General features: G+C 35.3%; 1 protein-coding gene across 10 annotated transcripts in view; it reads right to left on the reverse strand.

The window, feature by feature from the left end:
• LOC149801587 (tumor necrosis factor alpha-induced protein 8-like) overlaps positions 1-27,454 on the reverse strand; it is an 83,858-nt gene that overhangs the window by 35,143 nt on the left and 21,261 nt on the right. For 2 of the 10 annotated variants that reach the window (XM_089955823.1, XM_089955825.1), the window contains exon 2: positions 25,675-25,793. The exons of 7 other annotated variants lie outside the window; for them this stretch is intronic. The gene's annotated coding sequence lies outside the window, so the exon portion shown is untranslated. Of the gene's footprint in view, positions 1-23,571; positions 23,813-25,674; positions 25,794-27,454 lie in introns of those variants that run through there. One more of the 10 variants, XM_089955828.1, reaches the window with a different exon arrangement.

Raw genomic sequence — 27,454 nt, forward strand, 5'->3', positions numbered from 1 at the left:
TAGTGTTTGGCATGCTATGACATTGATGAGAATTGCTAATTTAAAAACTTGATTAATCTTAAATTATTATCATGAATGTTGTGAAAGGACTGGTTTGCTTGAAAATGTTAAATACTTTTTAAACTTCTGGGAAAGAACAATTAATTTTTTACTAGGGGTGGTGGGTAAAATAATTCCTGCTCTGATTTAAAGCAAAAGAAACCATACACAATTCATTACATTTGTTGAAAATATAAATTTGCTTGATATTAAAGAAAAATATATTCCAGCTTGAAAGAAAATCCAAATCCTCCCAACCCCAATTAAATGGTTGGTCCCTTAGTTCTGATACTTCAAAAGCTCTAACATTATAACCTTTAATGTCACACTCACACTTGATATCAGCCAGTATTCATTTCATTTTCATTCTTTAATTATTATTTTAAAAAACTACAACAATTTATTGACAGGTAAGAATTGCATAAGGATGAAAGTGAATCACTGGTAAATGTATAACTATTTTGAAATACCTGAAGAAGGAAATGATATTATGAATCATCATTCAGGTTGACATGAATATAAAAATAACCATAATGTGTTCATGAAACACAAATAACCCACCATGATCAATGAAATGACCAAAACCAACAATTAAGGTGTGATGGATAGACAGAGAAAAAAGGATTGCACTATGCGCTCCTGGCACTATCTCAGTGGGATATAAGGGACAGGTGATTTAATTGGGGGGGGGGAGGGGGCCTGACATTTTGGGGAAAACATTTCCATCACCCCAATCCAAACTGCCCATTAAGCTTGAAATAAATATTCTTGTTCTGACTTGTGGGCATTGCCGAAGGCTAGCACTAATCCATTATGTAAGATTGCCGTGGCTAGAAGTGGAGAGCCAGACCTAGGAGCTGCGAGGATGCCAGATAGCAGGTTATCACCTAGATGTGGAACTGTTTGTCCAGATCAAAAGAAGTTGCATGAAGAAGTGGGAGTGTCTTAACTTCTTTTCCCTGCAGACAGCCAGCCAGGTTGAACTGGCCGCTAAGATGATTGGACAGGGTCACAGCGCCACCCAATCAGAATCATGATAGGGAGAGAGACCCTGATTTGGGTAGAATATCTCCGCATCTTTCGGCAAGAATTAGTTCGCTAAGAGAAATTACCCAGAGGAGGTTAGCATAACTCCGAATAGTCATTCGTTAATGGCGGGAAAATCTTAGAACAGGAAATTCTAAGTACGGACAGCTTCAAATAAGGTCAGTCAGCTAGTTGTTCAGTCTTTGCAACTGCATTTTAATTGTAGGTTGTATGTATACTTTATTATTACTAGAATCGTAGTACGAAGAATTGCTTTGTGGTGTTAATATGTTTGCATATTTTGGTGAAATGAGTTGATATTTGTAAAGAATTATATAGCTTGCTAGCCATCATAAGAGTTAATATTGTAATTCGCTATACGGGTATTTTATAGTAGACTAACACATATGTTCATGTGATTATAAATTTTGCCATTGTTGAATATTTGTGTAGTGTACAGACATGCATCTGACTGTTGTCAGATTGTAGTACAATGAGATTAAATATATATGTGTATATATTGACGTGACGCAATGTATTGATGTCTGTATGACAATTCGGTGATACTGTGTTATTACGCCATTGTTTACCCTGCAAGAAGTGTGTGGGAATTTCGATGTGTACACATACGTGACAGAAACCATGATAGCCTTATCCGATGGTTAATTGTTGATCTAGTGTGAGGTGAGAGTCGATAAAGCATATGTTAACGCCCTGTGGTTTTTCACAGGAAGCTTTGAGGGACAGACCAGTTACAGTTTGGTCCCATAGTCTCAGATAGAGAGACGGAGGAAAGGAGAAGAAAGCAGAGAAGTCAGGAGAAGTTGAAGTCTGGGAGCGAAATTGGAGGAGGAGATAGTAGAGAGGGAAATGGAGTCGATGGAGGTGTTGGAGGAACAGAAGGAAGGAAGGAATTAGCAGGAAAGAAAGAGATGAGTAGACGCAAGGACAGGGGGAAAATCGAACTCACACTGTAAATCACGGGATGAATTAGGCTGTCACTTGGTTGAGGGAAAGACGGGTGATTGAGAGTTATCGTTTTAAATTATCGAATTTATTAAATTGTTATTAATTGAATTCATCTTTGTGTTCTCTATAATTTAACCGTCAGCATTGCTGACTGGGGGCTCAGAGCTGTAAATCTACCTCATCACTAATTTAACTTCCTAACCCTACAAGCCAGGGTGGAACTTTCATCATAATTTAATTAATATATATTGGAAGAACCCCACCCCAATGCGTGCAAACATCACAGGTAGATGCAACAACATAATGATGTGTAAAGTAGAAGGTCGATGACAACGGGTTTTATTAATTTCTGGAAGTTTTGTTTCAACCTGACAACCTTTCTGTCTGATGAGTACAAAATAAATCCTTTAAGGCAATCAGCTAAAATGAAAGAACCTTAAGAAGAATTATCTTCTCTATTATTATGACTTATTTTTTGGCGAGGGGGTGGGGATAAATTACAGTAGTCCACTATATTTGAACAGAAAACACAGACACTGTTGACGGAAGTTACATGCTGCCAAACAATAAAGTAATAGGTTATCATGTATTAAATCTGCATCTGCATGATATACAATCAAGAGGCAATCTCACTATCTGTGTTACCATATGAAACAGCCCTTAAGTCTTAATCTCACTATCAGTGTTAGCATTCATACTCCAAGTATCAATTTTACCATATTTACCCATATCTAGCAGCCAGTCAGAAGCAGTATTTCACTAAAAGTGTTTACGAAGTATACCTGTAAACAACATCCATTTACAAGTATTAATCTCTGTATCAGTGTTACCTACCATATATGTATACAGTAAATACATTTATGAATTTCAGAAAATACACATTGACATTAAGGACATTTAATCAGTCCATGCTGTGTCCATCATGGACCTAGCCCAGTGGTCACTGCAACTTTCCACATTGTACAAATATGTAACACATTTCCCCCAGACAGACACTAATGTACAAATATGTAATGCATTTCCTACATACAGAAACTAAATGTACAAATATGGAACACATTTCCTAGAGACAGACACTAAATATACAAATATGGAACACATTTCCACCATAGAAACATTAAATGTACATATATGGAATGTATTTCCTACAGACACTAAATGTATAAATATGGAACACATTTCCCCCCGAACAGACACTAAATGTACAAATATGGAATACATTTCCCCCAAACAGACACAAATGTACAAATATGTAATGCATTTCCTGCAGACACTAAATGTACAAATATGGAATACATTTCCTACAAAGACACTAAATGTACAAATATGGAGCACATTTCCCCCAAACAGACACTAAATGTACAAATATGGAACACATTTCCCATAAACAGACACTAAATGTACAAATATGGAATACATTTCCCCCCAAATGGACACTAATGTATAAATATGTAATGCATTTCCCGCAAACAGACACTAATGTACAAATATGGAGCACATTTCCCTTAAACAGACATTAAATGTACAAATATGGAACAGATTTCCCCCAAACAGGCACTAAATGTAAAAATATGGAACACATTTCCCCCAAATGGACACTAATGTATAAATATGTTGTTGTTGTTGTGGGGTTTAACGCCATTTTTCAGCACAATAGGCTATACATGGCGGCCAGTATTAATGGTGGAGGAAGAACCCGGAAAACCCCGGAAAGAACCACCGACCCACGAGAAGCTACTGGCAAGCTTTCTCACATGCCCACATTGGCTGAATCTTAGACTCGAACCGCCGCAGACAGAGGTGAGATGGCAGTGATCCATAATGAAGAGCGCTTTAGACCACTTGGCCACTCAGGGCCCCATATAAATATGTAATGCATTTCCTACAAACAGATACTAATAAACAAATATTGAACACATTTCCCCAAACAGACACTAAATGTACTAATATGGAACACAGTTCCCCCAAACAGACACTAAATGTACAAATATGGAAAGCATTTCCCCCTGAAACTAAGGGTACAAATATGGAACACATTTCCCCCAAACAGACACTAAATGTACAAATATGTAATGCATTTCCTACAAATGGACACTAAAACTACAAATATGGAACACATTTCTGCAGACACTAAATGTAAATATATAGAACACATTTCCCCCAAACGGACACTAATGTACAAATATGTAATGCATTTGCCCCTAACAGACACTAATGTACAAATATGTAATGCACTTCCCCCAAACAGACATTAAATGTACAAATATGCAACACAATTCACCCAAACGGAGACGCCAGAGCACTAGACATTTTTAGACTTAACATAAAACTACTATATTAAGCAGACACTACTAAGCACATGTAGGAAATATATTTATAACCACAGTTTTTACAAATTAAATGTGTTTAATATTTCTCAATTTAGGAATGAGAGTGTGATAAAAGTTTATTTTAACCTGATACAGATCCGTCATTTGTTGTGTTCTTCCAATTTACATGACATATACTGCAAAACTTTGCATCCAAATGTGAAGCAAATATTGCTTTATTGTCATTTAAGCTGCTATCATACCACCATGTCATTACACTAAAGCTTTATCACTGTTTCTGAGAAATAAAAAGTTTTCGCCAATAAAACAGTATCAAATGACTGAAATGTCCATAATGAACAAAATGGACTTGAATTTAAAGAACAAAACAAAGATTAAAGTCACTGAAACAGACCACTGAATATGAAACAGTTATAGCACTGTAAATAATATGGTAAATGTCCTAATCTTTTACATAATGCACATAGTAGTGGGTGGTAAAAAAAAAAATGCTGACGGGCCAATTAGTTACAACCAGAAAAGTTTTTCTTTTATTTAATATTATCTTTAATTTGAAACAACAGCCAAACAATCACACCAGTACTTGTTAGAACATGACTTTGTTTCAAGATAAAGAAGTAATGTATATTAGAGAGCTGCTAGCCACTTTTCTAAGTAGGGTAATAGATGTATATGTAACAAATGATTTCTAAATGCACCATCATAATGGTTTGAATTGAATTAAAAAATGCTGGTACAAAAATATGGTTTAATATCTTGTTCACTATGACATACTTATATTTCTGTTTATTCACACTCACACATAAAGAGTAAACAGCAGTTTGTCTTGGATGGTTTTAATTGAACAAATGCTGAATCTCTAAATATTTCATTTATTTAGTGTAACTTCTGTTTTGAGAGAGAGAGTTGTTAACCATATTTATTGAAAGGTAACATAAGCATCTATGCATCTGACTTCTAAAAGCACTGTCATAATGAGGCTAACTGTATAAAATGTGGGAAAAAACTTTTCAGATCTTGAAAAATATTTCACTGACAATCTACTTAGTATCACTTTGTAGTTGTAAGGTTTAACGCCATTTTTCAGCACATGATAGAACATATATGGCAGCCAGTATAAATGGTGGAGGAAGAACCCAGGAAAACCCCAGAAAGCACCACCAACCCACGAGAAGCTACTGGCAAACTTTCTCACATACCCACATTGGCTGAACCCCGAGACTCTAACCCACACAGACAGAAGTAGCACTTTGTATTTTACACAAAGAGAACAGGTTTCTTTGGGCCAGTTAAGATGAATTCTTGAGGTTTTATCTCTTCTTTTCATTTTTGTATTTAGCATTTGTTAATGCTGTGCATCCCATAGTGAAAAGAAAGGTCAAACCTTAACATAAGACATTTTGTGTGAACATCTTTACAGTTAGACACAGACATACAGACAAACATTCAAATAGTTTAACTTGATTAAAATATATAGTTGAACAAGTAAATTATGTAGCAAACTCTGGAAAGCACTGAGCATCATTTTTAGAAGCTCATGAAAGGATATTTGTTGTGACCAGACATTTTACCTACTTAAAAATGATATCAAAGCTTGTGAACGCAATTATCATAAGTACAGTACTCACTGGTATTATTCTTTTTTCATTTTAAAATTTATTTAATATTGTCCACAGATTGTTGCAGCATGTAACCAAATGATTCCATCTTCACAATCATCTTCTATATGCACAAGTTCTTCATAATTCAAAAACAGTTCCAAGAACGATTTAAGATTTAATCAACATTGTAAATGTCTGAGATGGACAGATGAGAAAATCCAAGCAAAAGAAAGGAAGTGCAATTAATGAAAATTTTCAGTGAAATATTGTGTTTTCGTTTACTGGCATCTAAATTCACAGATTAATTACATTTTAATAGTCTATGATGGTAGATATAACAGGATGAGCAAGTCATTGTGTTAATCATTGGGTTTTGAGGTGTAAATGCACTTGATTCTTCCTGTCCCATCTGTCAGCACTAAAGTAACATGTCAAACTACACAGGTTATATTGTTTGGCTATTGTTAGATTTCCTCTCTGACAAAGAATTATAGAAACACATTTAAAATACAAAAAAACAACATCCAACACAATATGACTAATATAATACTGAGTAAAATATGAAAATAGCATGAATAGCAAAATACAAATTCAATATTATCTCTGTAAACTTTTTTTGGGAAGTCTACAAATTACAAAATTAAACCATACAGGTCTTGGGTGAAATAATTAAATAACATGATAACCTTCAGATATGTCAAAAGTCATCAAGATTTTCATCTAAAAGAAATGAAGACTTTTATATTACATGAATGTATTGTGCATCTGCTGTAAGATATAGACTTTTCATATTCTATTCAATCTTTTTATTGTTTTAAATAATTCATTACAAGTGAGTCCTGGATATATTATTTACATTAACAGCCAATACAACAAGAACTTTATTAGGCAGGGATTAGTGGACATCCAAGAAATTCAAAACATTGCACTTGGATTATTTTCTCTGCTACTCAAGCTTAACAGTCTCTCTCATAGCTTTAAATCTGTCTTCTGTATGGAAACGAGTATGTGTATGCCCAAGCTAGGCCATTGATCAATACCACAAGCAAGTACAGGTATAAAATTGACATGTTTGCAGTGTCAAGGTGTCAGTCTCCCTCTGTTTGCTTAGCTGCATCAGGTGCAATAAATCAGAAATGGGGCCACAAAACTAGCTGAAAACAGCCATTCAGAAGTAGTAATCCCATTGTTTTACCATACATACCTATATAAAACAGCCATTCATAAGTAGAAATCTTAGTATTACAGTACATGCCTGTAAATAGCAACCAATAGTAATCAGTATCCTTACAATCAGAGTTACCAAACATACCTGTAAAAAAAGTCTTTCATAAGTAGAAATCATACAATCAGTGTTACTATACATACCAGTATATAGTAACCAATCGCAAATAGTCTTCTTACATTCAGTGTTACCATACATACCTGTATAAAACAGTCATTTATAAGTAGAAATCATACAACCAGTGTTACTATGCATACCTGCATAAAGTAACCAATCACAAACAGTCTTCATAAAATTAGTACTAACATACATATCTGTATAAAACAGCATTCATAAGTAGCAATCTCACTGCTACTGGGAGAAGGGGCTATTTTGAATTATGCAACATCACCTGTCACTATTGCCTTGCTTACCTTACCTGGGACAGAATTACATGCACCTATATTTACATTTGAAAATTTCATCCTTCCATTAGAAAGAACATTCCAGAAAGTCTGGAGCAGAAAGAACACAGACCCCAGTCTGAATCCCATGTCAAAGGCCCATGTCCTCTTTATCTTGGAATGTGGTCAGACATTGGAGTCAGCAGATACGCAAGAATCTTGGAATAATAACAGTTAGCATGACATCATAAAATTAGTTTTATTCCCCACCAAACTACATTTTAACAGGAGTAGTAAAACGCCTGTAACTACTGACTGCTGAGTTTTCCAGTTAGAAGGGAGGCTAAAGGCCGCAAACTCTGGTATAAAATATGATATACTAACCCTTATAATAGGAGTATCCACTACTATAAGTTTGTACCAGATTGGGACACTTTTTGTGCTGTAACTATTGGGCTCAACAAAAAAATACTTTCACTGTGGTACATCAAAGACTGATGGCTGGAGAAGGAGAAAGTAGCATGTGACCACCAAACACATGATTCTCATAACATCCTCCAATGACAACTGAGAAAAATATGCCCAGGAAGTACACGTAGCAACAGCCTTAACTTCATGAGTGTTGTTAGAGGTGGTGACGATGAGTGTGATCCCCTCTCCTTATGGTGCTTTGTTTATCATTATCTAAGAGATGATCGACACTACATTATTGCCCAGATCCAGTAAACAATAAAAATATGAAATTAACTGATGGAATAGTAGAGATCTGAGCAGAGATATAGAATAGAACAACACAAGCTTCCGTATGTAATATATAACAATTTAATCAATTGTGGAAAATGAAATTGAACATCACATTTTAATAATTCACTTTATCTTAAAAACAGAGTTACAAAATTGATGTGAAATTTATCAGCCGCTCTGTTACACTAACAGAACCATTGAGTGACAAATCAAACTCAAATAGTCCGCATGTCAGCATTACCTGGTTGCTTCCAGTCTTTTCTAAATCACTGTTGGTGATAGGCTGGCATTGCCATATTTTTTTTCCTTCTCTCCCTCTCTACAGAAAAAGGTTGTTTATGGCTCTGTGGTAACTTTGGCTCTTGTTTGTATACTACATTCTTTTCTACTGTGCAGTACAGGTACGGAGATATTTATCCTTCAAATAAAATATAATAACCAACCTAAATACATGTCAGGTTCTTTTTATCTCCTGGGATCAAACAACATTCCCACTCTCTTTATGCCAGATACCATCTTATAGTAATTCAACAGAATTAAGCTATGGTCAGTTCACAACTTGATACTGATACACAATTCTATTAAAATGAATTTATGTCTTTTCTAACAGCTACTCACATTCCTACTAACCATAACATAATCAGACCTCTTAGATAAACCATTTCACCCTGATGTGGACTGTAAATTACTAGCTATGTCAGCCAACACAAGTTCCTAATGCAAACACCATCGATTATCAGTTGAAAAGAATTCTCAACTTAATTACACAAAAGAATTAATGGACTTCACTCCATGTCCTATGTACCTTGCTGATAAGGGATTTGTTTACATACATTATTAGACAGAGAGAAATCAGTTCTCAGCATTTATGATACAAATCATTTATGGCAGATAATTTACTTCTCACAATTCGTATGAGCAAGCCCAGCCTATACGTCAATCTTAATGGTTATATGTCATGCTGTCCATGACAGAATGTACAGCAAAATTATCTACAAAATTCTGCACCATTACAGGTGTTAGAAGAATGAAAAGGTGAGGGACTGATAAGCTCTCTTGATAGCAAGGACAATCCACCTGCAAATGGTGGATGCAGAGATATTAGTGGAACCCATAATAAGCAGGAAAAGCCACTTCCAGACATGATTTTGGTCATCCAGGGATCCAGGGTGCCGAAGTCCCCCAGCCAAAAACACATTTTACACTCAAGAAACTGTTCCTGGTGCAACTTATGATCATAAAATAAACCAAAATAATCATTTGGAAAACTAATAAACTTACCAAAAATGTTCAACTTTACTTTAATAATTTCACAATATCTAAAGTCACATGAATTTGTTCTCCAATACTATTGATGCTGAAGTTATACATGACATAACAAACCCCTGTGGGGGGTAAATTAACAATATTGAAACAGATGAGACCAATTTTTCCCAATTCCCTTTTGCGAGTCGAATCAAAAAATGGTGGCCAAAAATGTTCATTAAAAACAAAAATTTCCAGAAGGCTGGGTCAAAAAAGTTTTCCCATGATCGCAGCCAATCAGTAAAGAGAATGCTGCACAATAATTTCATGGCGTTATTTGGACCAATCAGAATCACATAAAGTGATATGTTCACATGTATAATATCAAAAATATTAAACTGCACACACTATAGGCAAAGTGTACTATGTGATAAGAGAAAATCTAATACAGTTACTTGCAACAGCAGATTACAATTATACAGGAAATACCGTGCCAGTGGCCTTGTGGTTAGAGAGTGTGCCTCGGCTGCGGGAGGTCGTGGGTTCAATCCCTGACCAAGTCATACCAAAGACTTACAAAAATGGGACCAAGAGCTGCCTCGCTTGGTGCTCAGCATTAACAGGTTAGTGTTAGGACTGGTCAGCCTGGTGTCAGGATAATGTGACTGGGTGAGACATCATGCTGCATGTCTGCGGTATGATGCCCCAGTGCTAAACATCACTATAGCTGTCACACTGCAGACATTGTAGCGATATGACTGAAAAATTGTTAAAAGCTACATTAAAAATCCAAATCACACATACACACACAATTATACAGCAAAATCTGTCTAGAAAGACCACTGCCATGAGAGACCACATTATCGATGCATGGACATGTTCATTATATAGTGTTATGACCTGTGATGAGAGACCACCTGTCTTGAAAAACCATTATTTTTTGGCAAGAGAGGAGGTCTTTCAAGACAGGTTCTACTGTATCTTAAATAACAACCATGAAGATGGCAATATGAAAACCAGCTCAAAAAATGACAGATGTTTAGTGTAGGTATCAAAACCTGCTTCTACACAGCTGGTGCACAGGCATCTAAATGCACTTGTCTGCAAACTGGATCAAGGCATCAAAAAGTGCTTCCAATGGAATGCAGCAGAGGCATCCAATAGGACTTCTGCAAGGTAAAGGGTTAAACACAATATTGAAGACAATGAGTAGTGTGAGACCTCTAAAATAATACTTATGACAATGAATGGTGTGAGACCTATGAGAGAATCATCATATAATATCAGTCAATTTAACATTCAAAACTATAAACAGTGTAGATACATTGGTTGACAAAAGGTCACCAAAATTCCAAATGTGAGGAGGATACCAATAGTTATCCAAAAATTGCAGAAATGTCCAAAAATAATTATTATATGGGGTGACAAAATTTTGATGCTAATAGGAATAGTTATTACCTACCATATTGCGAAAGGAAAGAGTATAACAGGAAGGATACTGCAGAAAAACAGCACAATAATTTGTCAAATCACACAGGAAAGATAATAAAAATATAAAAGAATGAGACTATTATAAGTCTAATGATATAAAAAACAGATCTGAATACCAGAATGTGTCTTGGACAAGAGAAAAAGGCAATTGCTCCCTGAGCAATCTGACCCTTGACAGATTAATAATGGCAATAACATAAAATAGAGGACAGCTGCATATGGATTTGTGTTCTTTCTGTCCTACACTTTTTAAAATGTTCTATCAAAATGGGAGGATGAAATTTCAATGAGGGTAATTATATCCAAGCAAGGCAATCATGACAGGTATTATATTACTGCTATTAAAACAGACATTCAAAAACTACTAATCTCACAGTCAATGTTAGAGCAGATATATCAATTCTGAAGTACCGGTAGTTGGTTTGTGGCTTTGTGGATATAATAGGCTACATATGGTGGTCAGTACATTTGAAGAACATAATTACCTGAGAAGATCCGAGTAAAAGCAAGCACCCAAACGAAGCTACTGGTAAGCGTTTTCATATACCAACAATAGCTGCAGATGAACCAAGACTAAAAACCAATCAGAGGTGAGATATGCTCAGTGATCTGTAAATGTCAATGCCTTTAAGACCTCTTGGATACCTGGGTCCCCTTCTGAAATAGTATTCTGGCATCAGACACTACACCAGGATATCAGTGTCTAGGTTATTTATTCTACTGGTGCATGACTGCCAATGAACAGCATTGCCCTAATCTAATGCTTGTAATAGATGGAAGGACATTATACACATGTTACTGTGATAATACAGAATTCAACCAAGTATTACACAATACACCTTTTGCTAACACAGTATAATGACCTATTAAGGAATAAACCTTTACCTTCTGGTTTCAGTCTAATTTTGACCACTGACCCTAGCTTGTCCAGCTGACAATAAAGGTTAAATGATGGGGAACACTATAAAATAAATCACTCAAGTCATGAAAAGTGATAACTGGTGCTGCAAATATAAGCAATGCACATGAAAACACTTTCTAGTCCACCTCCCAAATGTTACTACAATAGCTGCACTACGTTATTCACCAAGAATCATTTCATACCTTCTTACTTGTGTGTGTGCATGCCTGCATGCATGTGTGTGTGCAAGTGCACACACATGTACCAAAATGATACATCGATGTCCACATTTACCTTACTCAACATATAGTTAATCATTACCTTTTAGGAGCAAACACTATCGATCAAAGCTGTATAAAAATGCTGACAAAGCATTTTTGCAGAATCATGATCAATTTCCCAAAACTGACACAGATTTCCTAACACCCATGATCCTTATCTTTTCATTTCGCAATGATGTTTTTATGTTTTTCAATATCCTACTCCATGATGTGAAACTTGATATGATAACTATTCATTCTTTTATTCAATTCCTTCTGCTTTATTTAAAATTTCACTAAAACTTAAACATACACATTTATTCTCATCATAATCCAGTTGGTTATACTAAATATTTATCACTTACACCCTATGCAGTCATATTAATAAAACTGATGCTGACTTTCCTTCAGATGTTACTGCATAACCTGTGAGTGTCTGTGAACATCATGTATGCTAGTTAACTTTTACTCTGATCATGAAATATTTTCCTACCATTTCCGAAGTGGAGATCTGAGCCTGGAAATGATCTACTGGTAATTGGGTAATATGCATATCACCTAGTAATGCCATAAACACGTCAACTTATATGGTAATGAAAGTGAGATTGTTGGTCTTTTAAAGTGGGAGACTGGGTTGTAAAATGGCATTATCTCACATGCTTTCCCCCAACCATTATAATCTTTTAATGATATCATTTTTTAAAAGTTTTCCTGTTTAAGAAATTAATAATCTTATTATATATATAGTTTAAACTACCATCTGACAGCTCCAGTGGCCTAAGTGGTTAGAGTGTCTGCTGTCCAACTCGAATGTGGGAGGTCGCGCATTTGAACCCAGGCCGAGTCATACCAAACACTTATAAAAATGGTACTAACAGCTGCCTCGCTTGGCACTCAGCATTAAGAGGTCAGTATTACGACTGGTTGACCTGGTATCAGGATAATGTGACTGAGTCAGACATGATGCCACATGTCTGCAGCATGATGCCCCAGTGCTAAACATCACTATAAATTGCCACACTGCAAACATCATAGCGATATGATTAAAATTATTAAAGCTACATAAAAATCAAAACATACTCACATAAACTATCATCTCTTGCTGAAAATAATGTGGCGAGTATTGGCACTGACCCAGCCATTTTATCATTAGTTATATGAGTGGAATTCGTGCAGTGCTTTTCAACATCATTTTTTCTTCCGTGAAATAATCCAGAGTTGAAAACTGCATATTGATCATCTTTATATGCTTACACTGCACTGTCCATGCAGAATTAAATTTACACAAAATGTTTTTCTTTCCATCTGACTGACAGAGATGTGAACGTGCACCAGGGTACTCAGGTACCCGCCAATTAATAATAATTGAGGTAACAAAATGAGCCTTAGAGTACCCATTTACTGTATACAAGTTTTCTAATAGTACACATGGCCCCATAAGCCCTTGGCTTGTAAAGGCATCACTTCACTCCATTTGTTTTCAAGCTGACAATCCTTTTGATGAACTGCAAATATAAGACATGTACTTGCTCAGTGCCAAGTAGTGTTCTGCCTCTTCCTGTAAATATTTGCCCTTAATCTCTTATCTATTTTCCCATATTAAAACCCTTTAACTGAGCCATGAGTGATACTTGTTTAGTGGCAATAAACAGAGGGCCATTATTTGATCTTGCAGCACAACTGACATGTGGTCAGTTGCAACCTTTAATATATTTCTCACACTGTATTATCAAAGTGTTAGGTATACAACCGAAGCTCAGTCTCTACATAAACATTTAACATATTACAGTGAGGCCAGGGAGTCAGAAGATATTTATGATGACTAGACCATTACAATTTACTAGAGAACTACGGAGAATTTCAGAACTTTATCAGAAAATTAGGATGAATTCTTGGACTTTGTACCGGACGACATCACATCATCATATAGTGACATTTATCGGATACTGTGAACTAAAAAAATGTGGACTTAACTTTCATTACTGATTTTCTAAAACATATGGAATTAACATATTATGGGATACTGTGAATCATTCTTAACTATTTTTATACCAATACATGACCTATAATTGAATTCACGGATTTATCATATAAATGGTTCAGGGTCAAAACAGACCTCAACAAAAAAGGCCCCTGGCAAAAATGCACAGGTGCTTAAAAGGCCCAGTCCAAAAATTACTAATTACTACTATAATGTATGCTAATAAAAATAAATAATACATAAATATCAAATCCTTACTTTTCATGGTGAAATATCTATGAATACTGTGCGTTTCTGTATCATTGCACATCCATAGATGAAGTGATCCTTTAATTAACTGCTACATGCTGGGGCCCCGAGTGGCCAAGTAGCGCTCTCCATTACGGATCACTGCCATCTCACCTCTGTCTGCGTGGGTTCGAGTCTCGGATTCGGCTAATGTGGGTATGTGAGAAAGCTTGCCAGTAGCTTCTCATGGGTTGGTGGTTCTTTCTGGGGTTTTCCCAGGTTCTTCCTCCACCATTAATACTGGCCGCCATGTATAGCCTATCATGTGCTGAAAAATGGCATTAAATTCTACAACAACAACAACAACTGCTACATGCTACTACTTTTTCTACGTAAAATGAACAAAGAAATAAATATCCAAGTTACTGAATGTGAGAGAGTTCAAATAAAGCAAATTACTAATCGTGAATGAAAATATCTGAAGTAAAGCAAATCAATGATACCTTTGCTATAACATATAACTATTTTTTAAACAAGAATGCCACTGGAGATACTGGTTTCAAACCAATATCTAATATTTAAAGTTTACCAATAATCTCCTCTAAGGGTTGTTCAGTCAGGAGTGTCTCAGTAATTGCTATAAAAACTTAAAATATTACGACACATCAAGCTCTGTTGAAACTGGAGGCATGAGAAAGAGTTGTGAATGCAGATACTTGTGTTCCTGTCTCAGTTGTGATTATCAGGTTTTCCTGACATATTAAACATTTCTGCACAGGTCTCCTGTTTGCTATCAGTAGTTTACTAGTCATGGTGTTAATCCTCAATGACCTGTGCCTCATTTCTTACTGCTTAATGTTTTAGCAATATATGTAACAAAAAAATGTCAGTGACTAAGAAGTGAATAGATATGGGTATTGCAGAAAAGTTGTCATTAATGTGACAATGAAAACAGGATAAAGAAGTGTTGGAAAATGTTGGGCAAATGACTGATTACTGATTGCTAATACGGCTATGAAAACAATCACATAATAAACTTCAGGAGCAGTTCAAAAAATAAAATAAAATAAGATGCTTATTTAAAAACAAGGACACAAAAATTATGAAATTGTCAAATTATTATTATTATGAACAATCTTTTAAAGCTGTCCTTTTCAACCCTGGCCTTTTCCTTCCTGGTCCTTTTTTACCTGTTACTGGCCTTTCTGGAGTTGACTGGTCCTTTTTAACCTGGACCTTTTCTGTACCAGTATTTTCTGACCCAACACCATATAAATAGATTTAAAATGTTGAGCTTTGTGGATTTTAGTGGATTTAATTAGAACAAACTGTAAATTCTTAATTTATCAGTGACATATTCCACTCAATAATACAAGTATGTTTTACAGTTTTGTTGTAAATTTTCCTACATTCCTATCTATCGATCCAGATGAGCTTTTTTATTTTTCCAAAATGCGCTGACTCAACTGACAAGAAACCCCTTCATTCAGATCTGACTTGCAAAATACCCCGCAGCTTGTAAATTTCGACCACTGAAAAAATACACTTTTGCATGCCATTCTTGCCAGCGTCAACCTACAACAAAGTAGTTCAGGTTTGCACACATTTAATACAGGTTTCCTTTGATTGGTACTGGGGTAACCGATCATTAAGATCACTGGGTACTAATTTTTACTAAAAAATTCACAGTTCTACATGTGGAAAAGAATTATTACTGGAATTTTTTAAAGCATTTTTTCTCTGTCTTTACAAGCACTTCTCTTAAAATATTAAAAAAACAAAATATTTTGCTTGGTCTTTGTGAAGGATGTCCTGTTACTTCCTGTCAAAATAAAAACACCCCTGTGATATCTGAATTGTTTATACAAAGTTTGTCCTGTAACTTCTTATTGACTCAGAACAAATTAGAAATATGACCCAAAAAACCTCTGATATATTTCGATTTGTCTATATAAAGATTGCTTGTTACTTCCTGTTGACCTGGAACAAGTCTTTAAAAAAATTCATCTTTGATATGTCGTTATAATTGGGAGAATTTTGCTCCTTCTCAGGACTGTCAGATTCTCTAGATACAATAGAGAGACTCCCAATTAAATCAAGAGATTTGGTATGTCTGCATTAAAAAGGAAAATGAGCATTGCTGTACAATGAGTAAATTTGTATACCTATACTTTCCTCCAAAATGCAGATGATGAATAGTTCAGACTTTTTGCTTAGAAATGCAAAAAGGAAACAAACAGTTAATTTTACTTATCTAATTTCAAGTCTGCTCCTCTCAACTATGAAATTTAAGTCTCAATAGAATTACCCAAACTCCTTGGGAGAGGGTGACATTCCATGGCACTTCTGAAAATCATAACATATGCCTAGAATTCTCATTAGATTTAATTCAAATGAATGAATATGTGATAGACTGAGGGTATAACACTCAAGAAATACAACAAAAATAAAACATACTAAGATGTGAGTTGTTGTTGTTGTTGTTGTAGGGTTTAACAACATTTTTCAGTACACGATACATGGCAGCCACCATTAATGGTGGAGGAAGACCCTGGAGAGAACCACCGACCCACGAGAAGCTACTGGCAAGCTTTCTCACATACCCACATTAGCCGAATCTGAGACTCGAACCCATGCAGACAGAGGTGAGATGGCAGTGATCCGTAATGGAGAGTGCTTTAGACCACTCGGGGCCCCTAAGATGTGAGTAAAATACAAAATATTCTGCAGAGTGTTTACAACAGAGCCAATAACAAAGACAAGTCTGGACAAAAGATGAGGATTAGTAAGCAAGGTCAACTTCTGGAACTTTATGGGAGGATGAATTCTTATTATACAGATAAGGGCAATTTCCAGTCTGGACAAGTAAGTGATATGCAGTTGCCACAGGCAATGTATTACTGATATTAACATTAGAGAGCTCTCTATAATATGATGCCTTCTCTCAAGTTTGCTCAAATTATTTTGAAGAAAGTATTCTTTGAAACATTTTTAGTAATGGCAGCTGTTCCATTTTTTAGTAACAGTGGTCATATTTGAAGGTGGAGAGGCATTAGTCGACTTCAACCTACAGCACATTCCACAATACGCATCTTTCTTTCTTCAGAAACTGGATGTCAACCTAAGCCTCTACAACAGAGACAAAATTCATATAAGTAGAAAAGGAACCTCTTAACTACTGAGAAATATTAATATGTATGCCTCAGTTTCAGGCACTATAATGAAGAGTACTGTCTCTACTGTGGAGAAACTGGGCATGTGACACAGGTATGCCATCATGGCAAACAGATTGAGTGCTTCAGATGCCATAAATCTGGACACAAACAAAGACTCTGTCAATCAATGTATTATAAATACTAGGAAACTGGCAAAGAGAAGAATGCCAGTGCTTCATTTATAAAAATCTAAATGCACATAGTGAGACTCTTGACTCTAACTATTCAATGAACACTATTGTAAATGCAAACGTTAATGGATTTTCAGGGTCTGTATGTGACTTGAAGATGCTAATATATATGAACATGTAAATATGGAAATAGGATGTCAGAATGATAAAAGTAGTATGGAGACAATCTCACTGAGTACCCCATTGCATGACGACATATATATAATTGATATGAAACTAAATACAAAAGGTTTTAACATAGGTCACTTAAATGTACAAGGTATTGTGGGGAAAATGGACCAGATTAAGTTAATGTTGTCTTCCAAGGAAAATAATATGCATGTTTCAGGACTCACTGAAACCAAATTAAATGCTAACCACAATGATAATCTAATTCACTGTCAAGGCTACAATAAACCATTACGCAGGGACAGAGAGACAGCAAAGGGAAGTCTTGTTGTATACATTAGGGAAGATGTAAATTCAGAAAGGCGACTTGACTTGGAATCCCATGAAATTGAGAGTATCTGGGTGGTAATTTCTCAAAATAATGCAAAATCATTCCTAGTTGGTTTCATTTATAGGCCACCTACCTCCGAAGCCATTTGGAATGATAAATTTTTGAAACAAATGGAAAATATTCTTGCACAGGAGAAAGAAACGTATATACTTGGCAATGTAAATAAGGACCTTCTCAACCACTATCCTACTTTTTTCACAAGAAAGGTTAAATGCAAGAGAAATAAGAAAAATACACACAAACGATCACTTACAGGTCATTCTAAAATTTTAATGAAGACGAATTTCTCAATGACCTATATAAAGTTCCATGGAATATGATCCAAAATTTGGATGACATAGATGAAGCTCTAAGGGAGTGGACTGACTTATTTATGGATGTGGTCTCTAAGCATGCACCACTGAAAGTACATCGAGTAAAGAATGAAATCCAACCTAATTGGCTTACTTCTGAAATCCTAGATGCTATGAAAACACAAGACCAATACAAGACTATGGGAAACCATGCACAATATAAAGTAGACAGACATAAAATAACAAGTATGATTAAAAAAGCTATTAAAAAAAATTCATTATCAATCATTGCTTGAAAATAAAATGAGCAACACAAACCCTATTTGGAAAGTCTTCAGTGAACTCACTGGAGGAACACACAAAGATCAGACAAATAAAATCCACTCACTTCTGGTAAATGACACCATAGTAACCGATGACACTGACACTGCAAAATGTTTTTAATGATTTTTTCACCACAAATTAAAAGAACCAGCGATAGAAAACAACTTTAATGAAATGAAAAAGTTCTGCAGCAGCAAGATCTCTAAGGAGGTATGTTTCTCTTTCCACCAGTATCAAAAAATCTTTGTTAAAAAGTGTCTCAGTGAACATGATACCAAGAAAGCAACAGGACTTGATTAGATTGGTCCACGACTCATTAAATCTTCTGCCTCTGCTATTTTAGATAGTATAACATTCATAATCAATTTAAATATTGTAACCTCATCTGTCCCCAAACTAACGAAAACTGCAAAAGTAAATCCTATTTGCAAATCTGGTTCTAAGGATGATGCTGACCAGGCAGCTGATAACTACTGAGCAATCTCAACACTACCAAACTTGTCAAAATTGATTGAAAAACATGTCCATGACTCATTCATTTCATATTTAACCAAACACTTGCTGTTACACCCAAATGAGTCAGGCTTTAGACAGAAACAAGCACTCGACCAAGGTAGAATAAAAGGATCTGTATTTGTAGATTTCAGGAAATCTTTTGACATGGTGGATCATGAAATCTTTTTGAAGAAACTGACAATCTACCAATGTGATGAAAGCACAGTTAGATGGTTTACTTCATACTTATGTAAAAGAACACAACATATTTATATAAATAATGTTCTGTCCAAACCTGAAACAATTACTGTAGATATACAGTACCACAAGGCTCAATTCTAGGTTCATTACTCTGTCCAAACCTGAAACAATTACTGTAGATATACAATACCACAAGGCTCAATTCTAGGTTCATTACTATTTTTTTATTTATCAGTGACCTACCACTTTTACTAAGGGTCTCAATATCATCTACAGATCTCTATGCAGATGACACAACATTATCAGACATCCTAAACACAAAGCATGAACTCGAAATTTCTTTACAGAATGCCTTAAACAAACTGGACAACCGGTGCACATGCAATAGCATGGTGGTAAATACTGGCAAAACTAAAAATATTACTTATCTCAACACGGCAAAAAAGGACAAATCTTGATAGTGATGAACTATGTTTGACATGGATAAAAATTTGCAAATGGTCTGTCATGATAGACTACTTGGAGTTTTGGTAGATAATAACCTATTATGGCTTCTCAATAGGATAACATATTTTCTCCCTGAAAGGCACAGAAAACTATTTTATAACAGTTACATACAACCCCATTTAGACTACTGTAATACAGTATGGGGTAATTCAAATGATAAAAGCATAGCAAAGCTGGCATATCTTCAAAAAGAGCATCTGAGCTAATATCAATCCAGAAAGAAAGCAAGGAAAATTTAGCTGGTAAGTAAAAAATATTATCTATTAAAGACTGAACCCACCTGAGAAAAGCCAAATTAATGTACAGGATATCCAGTAATAGTGCTCATGAGTATTTACAATCACTATTCCAGTAAAGGCTACTATGTCTACCAAACAGTTTAAAATTCCCAAAACACATAAGGAAGTATTTTTTAAAAAGTTTCCAATACTCTGGAACTTTCCTCTGTAATAGTATTCCAGTTGAAATTAGAAATGCCCACTCTATTTCCTTCCAAACCCAATATATCCAGTGGCATCAGAGATGCAGCTAAAATAAATAAATCCCTTTGTATGAAGGCCTCATGGTAGATTAGTTGTTGTTGTTTTTGTTGGGTTTAATGCCATTTTTCAGCACATGATAGGCTATATACATGGCAGCCAGTATAAATGGTGGAGGAAGAACCCGGAAAAACCCTGGAAAGAACCACTGACCCACGAGAAGCTACTGGCAAGCTTTCTCACATACCCACATTAGCCTTATCCAAGACTCAAACCCATGCAGACAGAGGTGAGATGGCAGTGATCCATAACGGAGAGCACTTTAGACCACTCAGCCACTCGGGGCCCCTGGTAGATTAGTTCTTAGCTAATTGTGTTACGCTCTTTAAATAAATCATTATTATTATTATTATCATTATTATTGTTGGAACAATGTTTAAGGTATTACTGCCAAGAGGCTTTCCATTAAATTTGACATAATGTCTGTGTGTGTGTGTGTGTGTGTTACAAGTTGATTTTAGCTCTTACAATGTAAATCACCAACTCTTCTGACTGCATGAGAAATTCTTCATCAAAGAAGTTCATCGTTATCTATTAATTTGCCAATCCAGAATAAACTTCACCCCTCTCACCTTGATCTTCAATTTTTCTCTCTTTTGTCTTTAAAAAATCAGTAAAATCTATCTTGATAGAACACCACCTTATACCAAGAAGAAATGGACTCTCAAGCCAGGTTATCAGGTCAGAACACTATATAATTGATTAATAAATGTGCTGAGAATGTGGTCTTTCAAGACAGATGGCTTTCATGACAATGTGCCTATATGACAGGCTTACAATATTATCTTCTTTATTTCCATGTAAACTTGTCTGACTTTGCTATATGTTTTATTCATTCTGACATTTTCCAACCCTTATCGAGGTGGTCATTGTGTGCTTGACCTTGGACCTTCCTTATAATTTTGCACAACTGATCAAACCAATATTAAATCCAGGCACTTTTAGCTTCAAGGTCATCAACTGATGTATTCATTATTACAAGGTTCCTGATAATGGACTGCTCTATATGTTTTGTTCTTTATCATCATATCTAAAATTTCCTTCAATAATATATACTGGGTCTATTGTAGGCCCCGCAAATGCAGGATTCACACTAATTTCCGAACTACCATTTAAAAAATTTCAAACTGAATGCAAGGAAATCATGCAATGCCAAACCCTACATTTATTTCGTCATTAAATCCCTCCTACCCCCTTTTTGAAGTAATTATAACAGCAACAATACTTAAAACTTACAAGTCTATAATTACATGACCATGAAACAAAAACTTTATAGCAAAATGTAAAAACTAGCTTTCGAGAACAACCAATTTAAATTACAACTACTCTCATACACATTTTCTCAACACTCAATAGGAACAAGAGTACTACAAACGGCATATGTTTTTTATATACCGTTTCCAAACTAAAGACCTTGACCTTTGAGCTAGCAACAAGACTACTGTACAATAAGATGTGGACAGGATAAAATTTCATCCAAATATCTATAGGGTTTAAAAAGTGACAGCTAGGATAAAATAACAGGTCAATGACTTGCATTATCTCTTGTTGGGACCTTGACCATGGAATATCACTGTGAATATACAAGACATGTAGAGTCACAGTATATATTTATTTCCCCTATTCTCACAAGTTCCCTATTTTTGCAGTATTTCCATTCTAAATAGATCAATACACTATCTTGTGGTCATTTATAAGCACTAATTTTGTTGTGGGGAAGTGTTTGAACTTAATATCATATTCTTCAGACAATGTTTCCTTTTCTGGAAATAAATCAGAAAATAGTGAATCAGTTTATCAAAGATAAACTTTCCCTTAAACCCCCCATCTTAATACAAGTCTCCTGTATCTAATATTGAAAGCTGAATAACGTCCCATTTGGTCACATGACTGACCTTCTTTACTTACTGCTCACTGCCAAATATAATGTAAATAATAAGGGTTTGCAGAAAATTTATACATGAGAAGCAACAAATACTACCCACTGGCTGATTTCCAAGAATATTTGCTGTGCTGATCTGTATTTCCATGGACGTACGTCTCTCCACTGTCCATCTTTTCCCCCATAAATTACATGGTATTCAAATGGTTAACATATATTGTAATGCAAAGATTCAGAACAGCTGCACTGTGCTGAACACATCAATGATTATCAAAACAATTACATATAAAAATGTTCTTGTCATCTATTTTTTTCTTTGCAATTTTATAAGGAATCATAATCTGCTTTGTTTATCATTTAAAAAACAATAAAACCTTGGAAATAACTACAATGGCAATATTAGTATTCATGCACAAATGAAGATGTCTGTCAGCACCAGTATATGCAAATAGACAACAAAAAATTCATAGTTGCTTTCATTTCATTTTAAAAGGGTGTACTTTTCATTTACATAATTGGAAGATCTACAGGAAGAATTATGGGAACATTGTTCAGGTCATCACCAGTCAACAGCAATCTACCAAAATGGGAGTTTGGAGTTTCACCCTCAATTTCAGAGAGAGAGAGAGAGAGAGAGATACAGACAGACAGTGAGACAGAGACAGAGAGAGAACTTAACAGAAAGGGCATGTTTAATTTCTGCTGCAGACAAACATTCTGGGTTAACATTCATAAAATTGCCAAAAATTCCACTGGTGTACCACCTCTCACCAAGTAAACTGTTGGGATGCAGGTTTTTGCTTATTCAGAATGAAGTATCGGAACACAGGAAAGTCATTTTCTACAGAAATGATCACATTAAAAATATGAATTGCTTTACAGATGTACAGAAACTTTTCACATGCAAATAGGGCAAACAAACTTCTCCCATGCATCACCAACAAATACAAAATGATTATGTGCCCCATGCAGCAAATGATAATGAAAAATGCGAACTCTGACCCCCATGCCATCCACCATCACAGGTTGCAGCCAGGATTTGAAACCTTCAATGTCATCTACCCTTCCTCATAAAATGTACCAAATATGATCATATTCTTTCAGCTGGTGTAGATGGAAACTTTGATAGACATAAACGCTGATAGATGGAATTGATCAATATCGCAATATATCCACAAAAGTGGAGATGCAACAAAACTCATAACATTCTGACAACACTTGTTAGATGATGTCACCACCAATGGAAAAGTAACATACGTCTCTCTGGTCTTACAACCTAGGACATACAAAACATAGTTATGTAGGGACCATCAAAATCCAGACTATGTTCATGTTTAGACTCCTCTAATAAACATGTACATACGTCAGTAAAAGCTCTTGTATCCCCTTCATACAATATTGCCCTACATCAACTTCCTGTTGTTAACAACCAAATCTCATGGACACTTATGTTTCTAAATCACTATGCATATCTGATTTATTCATGTACATGTGGAAGTACAAAACAAAGTATGGTATATGACTCTCTGTATTGGCTAATGTAATAAAAACTAGAAATGTACTGAAATCAGAGCAATGGTTCTCGTATTATTCTTTTCTCACCAAAAGGCAGCCAAATTATCCAGGTGCTAGCAGTGAAGTGTTACATGAAAAGTTCAGCTATATGAAGAACAAACCAACCTGAATCATTGGCCCCAGGTGACAAGGTGATCTAAAGTGTTCGTCTTTACCGATAACTGCCATCTAACCTCTGTCCCTGTTGGTTCGAGTCCCTGACTCTGTCAATGTGGGTATGTAAGAAAGCTACCAGTAACTTCCTGTTTAGTTCTTACCAGGGTTTTCTGAGGTCTTCCTCAACCAATTATACTAGCTGCCATGTACATCATATCTTGCTGCAAAAAAAATGGCATTAAACCCGAAACAACAACAATAATCCGATCGAATCATGTCCCCAATTTGCAAGTGTGTGGCTTGAAGTAACTGAAAGCACATGTTTTCACATTATAAGTGCATGTGATCCTGGATGTTGAGGACCACAACATACCTACCCCATTTCAAACAACTTGTACAGACAAATATCTAAAGAGTGGAGGCAAAAAAAAAGAATTTCTCAAGGTCCTACTGATTTTTAATCCCAAGCCCCAACGATCCCTGAAAACAGCCAATACATTATCTACTGTTTCAAACAGGTCTAAAATTGCCATTTTATTAAACAATTTAGCAAGAACTGTGCAACATATTGCAATGTACATGTACACATGTAACAAAATGGTGGCCCTTCAAGCTATTCATCCAACAAAGAAAAAATTATTTCAACAAATAGAAGTTTGTGATGGAAAATAAATTAAAAATATTTTATTACTCATTTCAATGCATCTGTGTTTCATTTTCTGAGAATGGACTCCTTTAACTAAGAAAGACTTCATAGGAAATGGGCTTAAACTATATAAAAATAGTACCTACATTTCTTAAAGGGAGGGGGGCAGAAAAACCTAATAACATCTTAGTGTTCCCAAGGGAATTCTAACCCTTGGAAAACACTACATGACACTTTTACACATGTACAGACAGCAGATGATATTGACAACTATTAGGTGCTACATCAAAATGAAGCAATTTAAATGAAAAACAAGTGACTGGAAGTCGAAACAGGCAATCAGCATACAAGTGACAGCAGACATCAGATCAGATCAGATTTCACAATTGATCAGTAACTTGGCATGAAAACCAGTTGGATTTCAAACCAGTATAAACTAAACACTATTAAAGGAAACAAGAGCATCATATTACCATAATATGTATTCTCTTCTTTTTATAATAAACTTTCAGCAAGTTCTCAACATGAATAGCTGACTTTGATAGGAATATTACAACAAAAAAGGAAGACTTCTTTAATTCATAGTTCACTGCAAAGATTTTAAAAAAATAAAATACATGCAAACATTTATTGCTGACTGGTGTCCACTGATGATATTCATTGTGAATATTGAGTTTCATATTTCCTGGCATTGTTGAACTTGTAGTATTTCTTAGCAACAGTTTTTTTAGCATTGGGAGAAAGTTCACATTTTGTCATGAACTGACCAAAAAAGAATAAGAGCTTACCTTAAATATCCCTCTTCTGATAATCACAATAACATTTAATGGCCTTTTTATCCCGTTGCTACCAAAGGTCAGCAAATTCAACAAAAGACTCGCAAGCCTCCATGGACCAACATCATTCCCTTTATTGAAATAATAAGTCAATAAATATCCTGCCTCTGGCCTTAAACTCTCCAAATTACAGCAAGGTAATCAATATGCAGCTGTTGTTTACAAGTCAGTCATTGTGTAAGAGTTCTAAATCATATACTAAGCATGCACTGTTGCGCCTTTAACAAAAGTCCCTTGAAAGGGCTAAGGTTATACTGAGCAAAAAGAATTTCCAGGAATTTAAGATAAGATCATTTCTTCCTCATTGTAACTACAAAATGTTGAAATCACCTGTGATGTTCTTCAATGACAAGATTCTCAAAACAGCATCTGCAGTGGACATATCCATTAGCACCATATTTCCCTATCTAGGCCAATTTATATTTCTTCTTTTGCTCTCGCTATCTCTCTCCCTTTAAACTGATATGAAGAGATCTTAAAATGTGTCAAGACAGTAGAGCCTTCTGTATACATTTCTGTAATTAATACCTAGGTGCCTTTAAAAAATATGCCTATGAACAAACTTCAACCAGCAAAAGGTTGGCATCAAGTATCAGACATGTGATTCTACCAGCTGTAGGGAAAAAAAGACCACCTTAAAAACTGTCAACTACACACTTACTGCTTTTGAAAATTATAATTTTCTTTTAAAATGTGAAATAGGAAGAAAAGGTTTAGTGGTATGGACCAACTAGTCCTTGGGATAAATCTGCATCTAAATTTTCATGTCTATCCTCCAAGCAGTTTAGGAGTAGTTGAAATAACAAACTTGTTCAAACAGATGGATGAATGATGGACAACAGGCCAACCCATGATCTCTTCTGATCTATGTCCACTGTTCTGGTCATGGTTATTTTAGTTGATGAGGAAGTTGTAGAAAATGGTACTATAGTCTGACTTGCAATAGTTGATTCAAAGTATATCATTCTGGAAAAATGAATTTTTATTGCATAAATGAAGAAATCCATGACCCAAGCATCTGTGATCATCAGCTTGTCCCGTCACAAGACTTCTGTACTGAGATTTTGAATTCCACATGCTTGAGTAACCATTCCCCCATAGAATTTGTTCTGCATATTCAAGTCTACATTTTTCCTGCATGTGCACAACTTTGGATGTAAATGTGAATTGCTTAATTAGATTTAATCCTTACTTCTTAACAATTTCAATTAATGATTGTAGAGCATGTGATCTGATTGTTGAGTGAGCTAACTAAAATGGGCTTTCCTACCAGTCAATGAAATCAATCGTCTTTTGTTGTTTTGGCAATCAACAATATTGATATTTTATCTGTATTTTCTTAAGTATCTTTTTATTTGCCCTATGAGCTCCATGGAGAGAACTTCCTGGCACCAAAGATGTAAAAATAAAGATCAGTGGCACAAGTGGGCAGCCACGAATGAACCATGCATACCTGAAATTGTGTCTTGCATTTTAATGCAATCAGTAAATTATGCAATGGTCTTTAACCACTATGCACAGCTAGTGACTGGGCAATAACATTTCAAATCATGTCAATATACAAGCTTCTCTTTTTAAAGGCAAGTTGGTGTGATGATAGGTAGACAATGGACTGAGTGTCTGTTTCAAAGTCATAATGTTACCTGGAATAAATTTCAAACTGTTCATAAATATAATCAAGCAATTAATTGTGCAAGGAAAGTATTCAGATCTATTCACTGTATAAGTGAAT

The sequence above is a fragment of the Sinohyriopsis cumingii genome, chromosome 4 (assembly GCF_028554795.1).
Source record: "Sinohyriopsis cumingii isolate HCF-2022 chromosome 4, ASM2855479v2, whole genome shotgun sequence".
In the NCBI taxonomy this organism is placed as follows: domain Eukaryota; kingdom Metazoa; phylum Mollusca; class Bivalvia; order Unionida; family Unionidae; genus Sinohyriopsis; species Sinohyriopsis cumingii.